The sequence below is a fragment of the Physeter macrocephalus genome, chromosome 20 (assembly GCF_002837175.3).
Source record: "Physeter macrocephalus isolate SW-GA chromosome 20, ASM283717v5, whole genome shotgun sequence".
Taxonomy (NCBI): Eukaryota; Metazoa; Chordata; class Mammalia; order Artiodactyla; family Physeteridae; genus Physeter; species Physeter macrocephalus.
Window position 1 is genome coordinate 107301681 of NC_041233.1, and position 8064 is coordinate 107309744.

At 42.2% G+C, this 8064-nt stretch overlaps 1 long non-coding RNA gene and 1 pseudogene across 1 annotated transcript in view; one reads left to right on the forward strand and one right to left on the reverse strand.

Annotated features, from left to right (window-relative positions):
* Positions 1–467: 467 nt before the first annotated feature.
* On the reverse strand, positions 468–2695 carry LOC102990547 (beta-citrylglutamate synthase B-like; annotated as a pseudogene).
* A 95-nt stretch (positions 2696–2790) lies between these two features.
* Positions 2791–8064, forward strand: part of LOC114484584 (uncharacterized) — a 7720-nt gene continuing 2446 nt past the window's right edge. The window contains exons 1-2 of the long non-coding RNA XR_003677684.2: positions 2791–4758; positions 6874–7056. This is a non-coding gene — a long non-coding RNA (uncharacterized lncRNA). The remainder of the gene's footprint in view (positions 4759–6873; positions 7057–8064) is intronic.

Below are 8064 nucleotides of genomic sequence, written 5' to 3' on the forward strand. Positions count from 1 at the left end.
ATGCAAACATGCCAACTTTAGCATTAAAAAAACGTTCATTGGGTCACATTCATGTTGCCCTCCTACCCAAATTAAGGGGGAAAAAGTCAATAAAAGAGCTCCTCAAGATTTCATAACTATGAATATAAAGCTCCTAGATAATAGTGTATACGCTGAATTTTCAGATTTGTATTAAAAAAATTATAATTTAGGTAGATGTCTTCCTCATGGATTACAGCACAATGTGAAGTTACACTACTCTGAAATTTGTACCAGCTGTACAAAAACAAAAGCAAGAGACGATGAAAAAATTATGTTCTTCGTGGCCTGAGAGCCTACACATTTTTGAGTAATTTAAAAGGGTAACTATGAGAGCCTGACATTTTTCTGTATCTCACCTCTTCTGCCTCTCTATCTGTAGTATTTGTAAATCAAAGTCAGTAACATCTTAGTAGCAAAGGTCTTGTCTATCTCCCGGGTCTAAAAAAAAAGGAAAGAAGAAAAAGAAAGTTTTACGAGGGTTTTGTTCGTTAATTATTTACTGGTGGAATCACTCTACCAGGAGTTTGATTTCATTGGCTAGCAGTTGGTTCATGTTGAATAGGGCCCCCCCGGGAGCTTGGTGAGCAGCTCTCGCTCCGCGGTTTCAGGGTCGCGGTCAACAGAGCTGGAACTTGCGCTCATGTTGTCGTCAGCAGTATTGGCTGGGGGACCCAGCTCCGGCTCACTAGTCTCACTGGCCATGGACACCGGGGAGAGCAGGGACGTACGCCAGGTGAGCCGGCTAGAGGGCAGAAGGGAGGCGGCATAGTCTGCTATGATACCAGCTACATCCAGATTACAAGCCTTATCAAACCTACATTTGCATTGGCCTCGCAGACACAGAAGGAGCCGTTGTCTTACATCAGCAGGTCAATGCCACACACATTCATTCCCAGGATATTAGACACCTGGATAGCTAGCTGTTTCCCTTGTTCACTCAATGAGCACATCATCCGTACACCACCTAGTGAGCAGTTGCTTTGCCTCCTCGCATCTGTTGAACAGCGTAACATGGTGCCAAACGCACGGCCTCCCACAACAATGACATGTACATCCCTTCCATGAGACTTTTAACACACTTCTGAAACAGGTATGGAGCTTCATGGCGAATAAGATGGCTCAGATCAGCCAAATGGTGCTTATCGCAAGCCAAGAAAACTGCTTTGCCTCTATGACCCCGTGTATTCTTCACTACCATTGGGAACTCCAGTACTTCAGCTTCATCGATCATTTTAGCAAAATTTTCATGACCACCATAAGAGAAAGTATCTGGCAGAGGAACACCATGACCTGCCAACTCTTGAAACGTCCAGAACTTATTACCGCAGTTCAGGATGGCTTGAGGTCGGTTCATCAACCTGCATCCCATCTTCTCTAGATGGAGCAAAACGGTGATGTCACTATCACTTTGCACCCAAGGGGTTGGTACTCTCACTATCACCACCTGAGGGTAAGCAGTAATTAGTTCTCCTTTGATACGAAGACCCAGGTTTCCTTGCTCAGTTGTTAGCACCACCTCATCTATCACCACAGCCCTCAAGTCCAGTTCCTCCTCACTACATTTGGCCTTGAACGCTCGTAAGATCTCTTTTTCAGGGTCTTCCCCGATTCGACGATCGGTCAAAAACCACAACTTGGCGGCCACAGAGCTACACATCTTGATCTGCCTGTTCTTCCATTTCTGGGATTACTTCCTCCTGAATGTAGACTCTTTCTAGGAATGTAGGAGCTCTCACAGAGTCTGAAATCTGTAGTGCAGGCTGGCAGGAAGGACAGATGAGAACTCTAGGGCCGAAGCTTCAGTCCTCTACTGAAAAATCTCCCGGGCATGCGAACTGTTAGTTGCAGCATGCATGTGGGATCTAGTTCCCGACCAGGGATCAAACCCGGGCCCCCTACATTGGGAGAGTGGAGTCTTAACCACTGTGCCACCTGGGAAATCCCTGCCAAAGAATTTTTAAAGAATTATTCATTTTTTACATAGAAAGAATAGACGAATCCATTATGTATATGTATATGTGTGTGTGCATATATATATACATATACACATAAATAAATATATTTCGTGAACACAAAAATAAATAAATGTCTGGTAGGACTTGTGAAAATTTCTGAGGTTGAGTCTGGGCTTAACAGAAATAATGCTGTGATTAATAAAGTTGCTGGTATGGGCCCAGGAGGCGAAATTTGTGGCCCACATGGCTCACATTTGCCATCTCAAGATCATGTACTTGTCAGTTTTATAAAGCTTATATGTTACATCACATGTATCATTTCTACTAATGCAGGTATGATGAGAACAGAATAGGTGTTCTCAAAAGAGATGGAACTCAAAAAATTGGGGATTGGGCTTCCCTGGTGGCGCAGTGGTTGAGAGTCCGCCTGCCGATGCAGGGGACGCGGGTTCGTGCCCCGGTCCGGGAAGATCCCACATGCCGCGGAGCGGCTGGGCCTGTGAGCCATGGCCGCTGAGCCTGCGCGTCCGGAGCCTGTGCTCCGCAACGGGAGAGGCCACAGCAGTGAGAGGCCCGCGTAACGCAAAAAAAAAAAAAATTGGGGATTGAAGATCACAATGCATCATCCAAAAACACCAGTGTTTCAGGTATAAAAACTAAGCAGAGGAAGAAAGCTACCTACGTTGATTATTTGACACTGTAAAGTAACATATAATAAAAGTCACCTTTCTTTTTTTAAAAAAAAATTATTGTGTTTCAGGTATAAAAACTAAGCAGAGGAAGAAAGCTACCTACGTTGATTATTTGACACTGTAAAGTAACATATAATAAAAGTCACCTTTCTTTATTTAAAAAAATTTATTTTATTTATTTATTTGTGGCTGCGTTGGGTTTTCGTTGCTGTGCGTGGGCTTTCTCTAGTTGCGGTGAGCGGGGGCTACTCTTCACTGTGGTGCGCAGGCTTCTCATGGCAGTGGCTTCTCTTTGTTGTAGAGCACGGGCTCTAGGCACACGGGCTTCAGTAGTTGCGGCACGCGGGCTCAGTAGTTGTGGCTCATGGGCTCTAGAGAGCAGGCTCAGTAGTTGTGGTGCACGGGCTTAGTTGCTCCGCGGCATGTGGGATCTTCCCGGACCAGGGCTCGAACCTGTGTTCCCTGCATTGGCAAGTGGATTCTTAACCACTGTGCCACCAGGGAAGTCCAAAAGTCACTTTTCTTAGTGGAACAAAACCGGAACTTCCAAGGTGAAAAGTGGAAAGAGAATCTCCTTGATGGAGTCAGAGACTCTGTTCCTGAGAAGCACTTTTGCATCAAAGTCTCATTAAGTCTTGCTGCTGCCACTGTGCCCTCCATACGGACTGCTCTCCCCAGCTGTGGCCTAAAGTCCCCCTATGATACTCTGAGGCACAGCTGACACAAAGCTGATGGTTCAAAAAACTTTACCAAAGGTCGATGGATTACAAAAGAGAAATAAAAAGATACACCATAATTTGAGTACTCCTAATCAGATAGAGCTTATCTCTGGAGTTCATAGGCCCCATCCTTCCTTACATGGAATTCTGCAGAAATGGAAAGGCCTCTCCTGGGTCCTGTCTACTGATTTCTAGCCTACCCCCAATGAGGGCAGAAATTAGCTTAATATACACCATTTGGGAGTGCCCCGGCACCTAACCCAATGGAGAGCACCTGAGTTCCCCATCCTGCCACAGATCTGGATTCTTATGTGATGGCATGCATTTCCCTTCGGGATTGACTCTGGGGGTGATCATGCCAGGGCAGTCCTACCTTAACCTAGTAATGCAGGAGCCACCAAATACACAGGACAAAAGGTAAAAAAAGTTCACGGTAACAAGGCGGGGGTCATTTGCAAATTGCAGTTAGTCTAGAAACTGAGTATGAAAGATACCAGGAGCTTTGGTTTATACACAAAATAATTCTCAGGACATAGGTTACAGGACATAGGTTAAATAAGAAGAAATGGCAGTATTCTGATTTAAGAAGTAGTCTTCTAATTTTTACTTGTGCATTCAACTGAGTTTAATTAAATCTTTGTGTTATTTTTCATCGGTCTTTCTTGGATTTCAGATAGAGTAACCACCACCATCCTGGTTTACCTAGGACTGAGAGGTTCCTAAACTCAGGACTTTCTGTGCTAAAAGCAACAGTGCTGGTCGAACCAGAACAGCTGTCACTCTGATTACAGCCCTGACTGAGAACCTACTTAAACTATGAACTCTCTTCCAAGGAAGAGGCACATATACTTGATATGTTGTGTAAAGTTTCATGAACTACCTGAAACCCACTTGTGAGCCCCCAGATGTTCATGGAGCGTGGGTTAAGAAATCCAGACTTATATAAATACATTTTGGATTTTTATGTAAACTTATTTAACTCTGTATTTCCTGAAGTAAAATCATACTTTATTCAAAGGGTCAAATCCAATTACCTTTTTGAGATTTTATATTATTTTATTTTATTTATTTATTTATTTTGGGCCACATGGCATGTGGGATCTTTGTTCCCCAGCCAGGGATTGAACCCTTGCCCACTACAGTGGAAGTGCAGAGTCCTAACCACTGGACCACCGGGGAACCCCTAGATTTTATATAATTTTAAATCAAGATTTACTTTGGTATTTTTCCTTTTCAGTCATATCTAGAGACCGTGTTGGAAAATATCAAGAAGAGAGGAAGAACAGAAAGATTTACTTGATGTTGAGAAGTGACTGGAAGGATTCAGAAATTTGAGAGAAGAATTTGAAAAATATGACCCAGAAAAAATAGGTAAGGTAAATGTGTTTTAAGAATCGTACTAGGCCCACATTTGATTATTTTGTACTTAAGAATAGTTCAGATTAAAAATAATACATATTCACTGTGGAAAAAAGAACCTACAGGAAAGTATGACTAAGAAAATATACATCACCTAATAATTCCATTACTTGGTGACCATCACCATTATCATATTGGTATATTTCTTTCTTTAAAAAAAAAATTATTTGTTTATTTATTTTTGGCTGCGTTGGGTCTTCGTTGCTGCGCGCGGGCTTTCTCTAGTGCGGCGAGCGGGGGCTACTCTTCGTTGCGGTGCGTAGGCTTCTCATTGCGGTGGCTTCTCTTGTTGCGGAGCACAGGCTCTAGGCACATGGGCTTCAGTAGTTGTGGCACGCGGGCTCAGTAGTTGTGGCGCACGGGCTTAGTCGCTCTGCAGCATGTGGGCTCTTCCCGGACCAGGGCTGGAACCCATGTCCCCAGCATTGGCAGGCGAATTCTTAACCACTGCCGCACTAGGGAATTCCCCATGTTGGTATAGTTCTATCAAGTCCTTTAAAAAGTAAACAAATAAATAAAACAAAAATTAGGGTCAGCCCCAATTACTTTTATTTGTGAACATAGTTACTATTATATTGTGAACATTTCAACAAACCATTAACTAGAATTTTCACATGAATTTTAAAGTCTGCTCAAGATTTTATCAAATGGCCATAAAAAAACCTACTTTTTTCTACTTTACTCTCAACACTCTGTGCTCCAATATTTCACTTCTTGTCACCAAATGTGTGTGGGTTTTTTCCACACCAACCAATTCTCCAATTCTCTGTGGGTGTCACCAGCTGGGTGTCCTATGATTTAATTCAATTCTGCTACCTGGAGATAGCATCAGGGCCCTCAAGTTACAGGCTTAGTCTCACAAGAATACCTTTCCCCACTCCAGACCCCAAGTGCAAGTCCAGGTTGTCACCTGTGCTTCGGACAAACTGGTCATGAATCGGAGGTTCCCATGACCCCTCCTCAGGTTCAAGAATTTGGTAGAATGGCTAACAGACCTCAGGAAGACAGGTTACTTACTAGATTACTACTTTATTATAAAAGGCTACGACTCAGGAATAGGCAGATGGAAGAAATGCAGAAGATAATGTGTGGGGGAGGGGTTCGGAGCTTCCATGCCCCTCTGGGTATGCTACCCTCTCAGCACCTCCATGTATTCATCAACCCACAAGCTCCCCAAACCCTGTGCTTTAGGGATTTTTATGGAGGCTTCATCACATGGGCATAATGGATTATTAATTCAATCTCCAGCCCCCGCTCCACCGAAGATGGGGTGGGGCGGGGCTGAGTAGCCCAAGCTTCTAATCATGGCTTGGTCTTTCTGGAGACCAGCCCCCAACTAGGAGCCCAGCAAGAGTTACCTCATTAGAAAAGAAGATATTCGTATCACTTAGGACATTCCAAAAATTAGGTTCATCAGGGGCTCTGGGTCAGGAACTGGGGTCAAAGACCATATATTAGAACAAAATATGCTCCTAGCACTTTTATCACTTAGGAAATTACAAAGGCTGTGGGAACTCTGGCCGGGAACCAGGGATAAAGACAAAATACAAAATATGTGTTTCTTATTACATCACATCACAATTCTCCAACTAGTGTTGGGCATGTACGTTATTACCAGTTATTCACTATTATATTTATTATATTTAATAGTTCAATGAATATGCATCAATTTTTGTGTATTTATTTCTTTAGGACAAAAAAAATGTGAATATCTTTAGGAATATTGCCAAAATTGCTCTTTAGAAATTCCAATTCACATTCTTACTAACACTATATACGTACACCAGCATTAGCTGCCCTGGCCTACATTGGGTGTATTAGTTATCTATTGCTGTATAACAAGTAACCCTCCCACCCCAATTTGTCAGCTGAAAACAGTAAGCGTTTGTTATCTCTGAGTTTCAGTTGGTCAGGAAGTTGGGCTGGGTGTCTCTGGCTCGGAGGCTCTCATGAGACACAGTTCAGCTGTCAGCCAGAGCTGCTGAATGAAGACTCAACCCGGGGAGGATCCACTTCCAAGTTCAGGCACTGGCCGTTAACCAGACACATTCATTCCTTGTGATGTAGGCCACTCCACGGGGCAGCTCACAGCACAGCAGCTGGCCTCCCTCAGAGCAAGCAAGCAAGACAGAGAAAGTACCCAAGAAGGAAGCCTCAGTCTTCTTATAACCTCATTTTGGAAGAAATGTCCCATGATGTTGCCATATTCTGTTTGTTACAGCAAGTCACTGTGTCCAGCCGACGTTCAAGGTGAGGGCATTATACAAGGGCATGCACACCAAGATCTGGAGACTATCACAGTATTTTCATTTTGATAAAGCTTTGCCAAAACTAACAACTCAATTTTATTTTACTTTGCTTACATTTGATTACCTGTATAGTTGAACATATTTTTTTTCCTAAATTAATATTTTATCTAGTAAGCTAATGTTTATTGAGCATTTACAATTAGCCAGACACTGAACTAAGCATTTTATGTACATTTTTTCATGCAGTCTTCCCAACAATCCAGTAATGTAGGCATTATTATTAATCCCATTTTACAGATGAGGAAACTGAGACACAGATTTTTTTTGTTTGTTATCAAAGATTATGTAACTGGTAAGTAAGGAAGCTCCACAGTCCATGCTCTTAATTAGTCTTGTCTTATATGCTTCTCATGCCCATGTATGTATTTGTACTTTATACATATGTATATATCCATAAATAATATATACAACTTTATTTTAAAATTATACATACATATCATACTGTACAAATACTTTTGAATTTTTTTCACTGAACATTGTTTTTGAGATTTATCCAAGTGGATACATGCAGATACATTAGTTCAGTCATTTTGGCTACTGTGTAGTATTCTGTGGTGTGAACGAATCATTTATTTATTTAGCTCATTTCCTATTTCTTTAAAACATATTCACATGGGTATTATTTATTAGAGAGTTTAAAGATAATGGTTTATCTTATAGGTTATTTGCAGTGTTTTGATTTCTACTTATTTGTATCAACGTTCTCATAAGGGAAGGTTAGTTTCCATTTCTTCACATTAGAGATAATGCTACACTGAACAGCTTTCTTTTTTTTTAAATAATTTTCTCTTCCCCCTCCTTCTTTATTTTATTTTTATTTTATTTTTTTGTGGTACGCGGGCCTCTCACTGTTGTGGCCTCTCCCGTCGCGGAGCACAGGCTCCGGACGCACAGGCTCAGCGGCCATGGCTCACGGGCCCAGCCGCTCCGCGGCATGTGGGATCCTCCC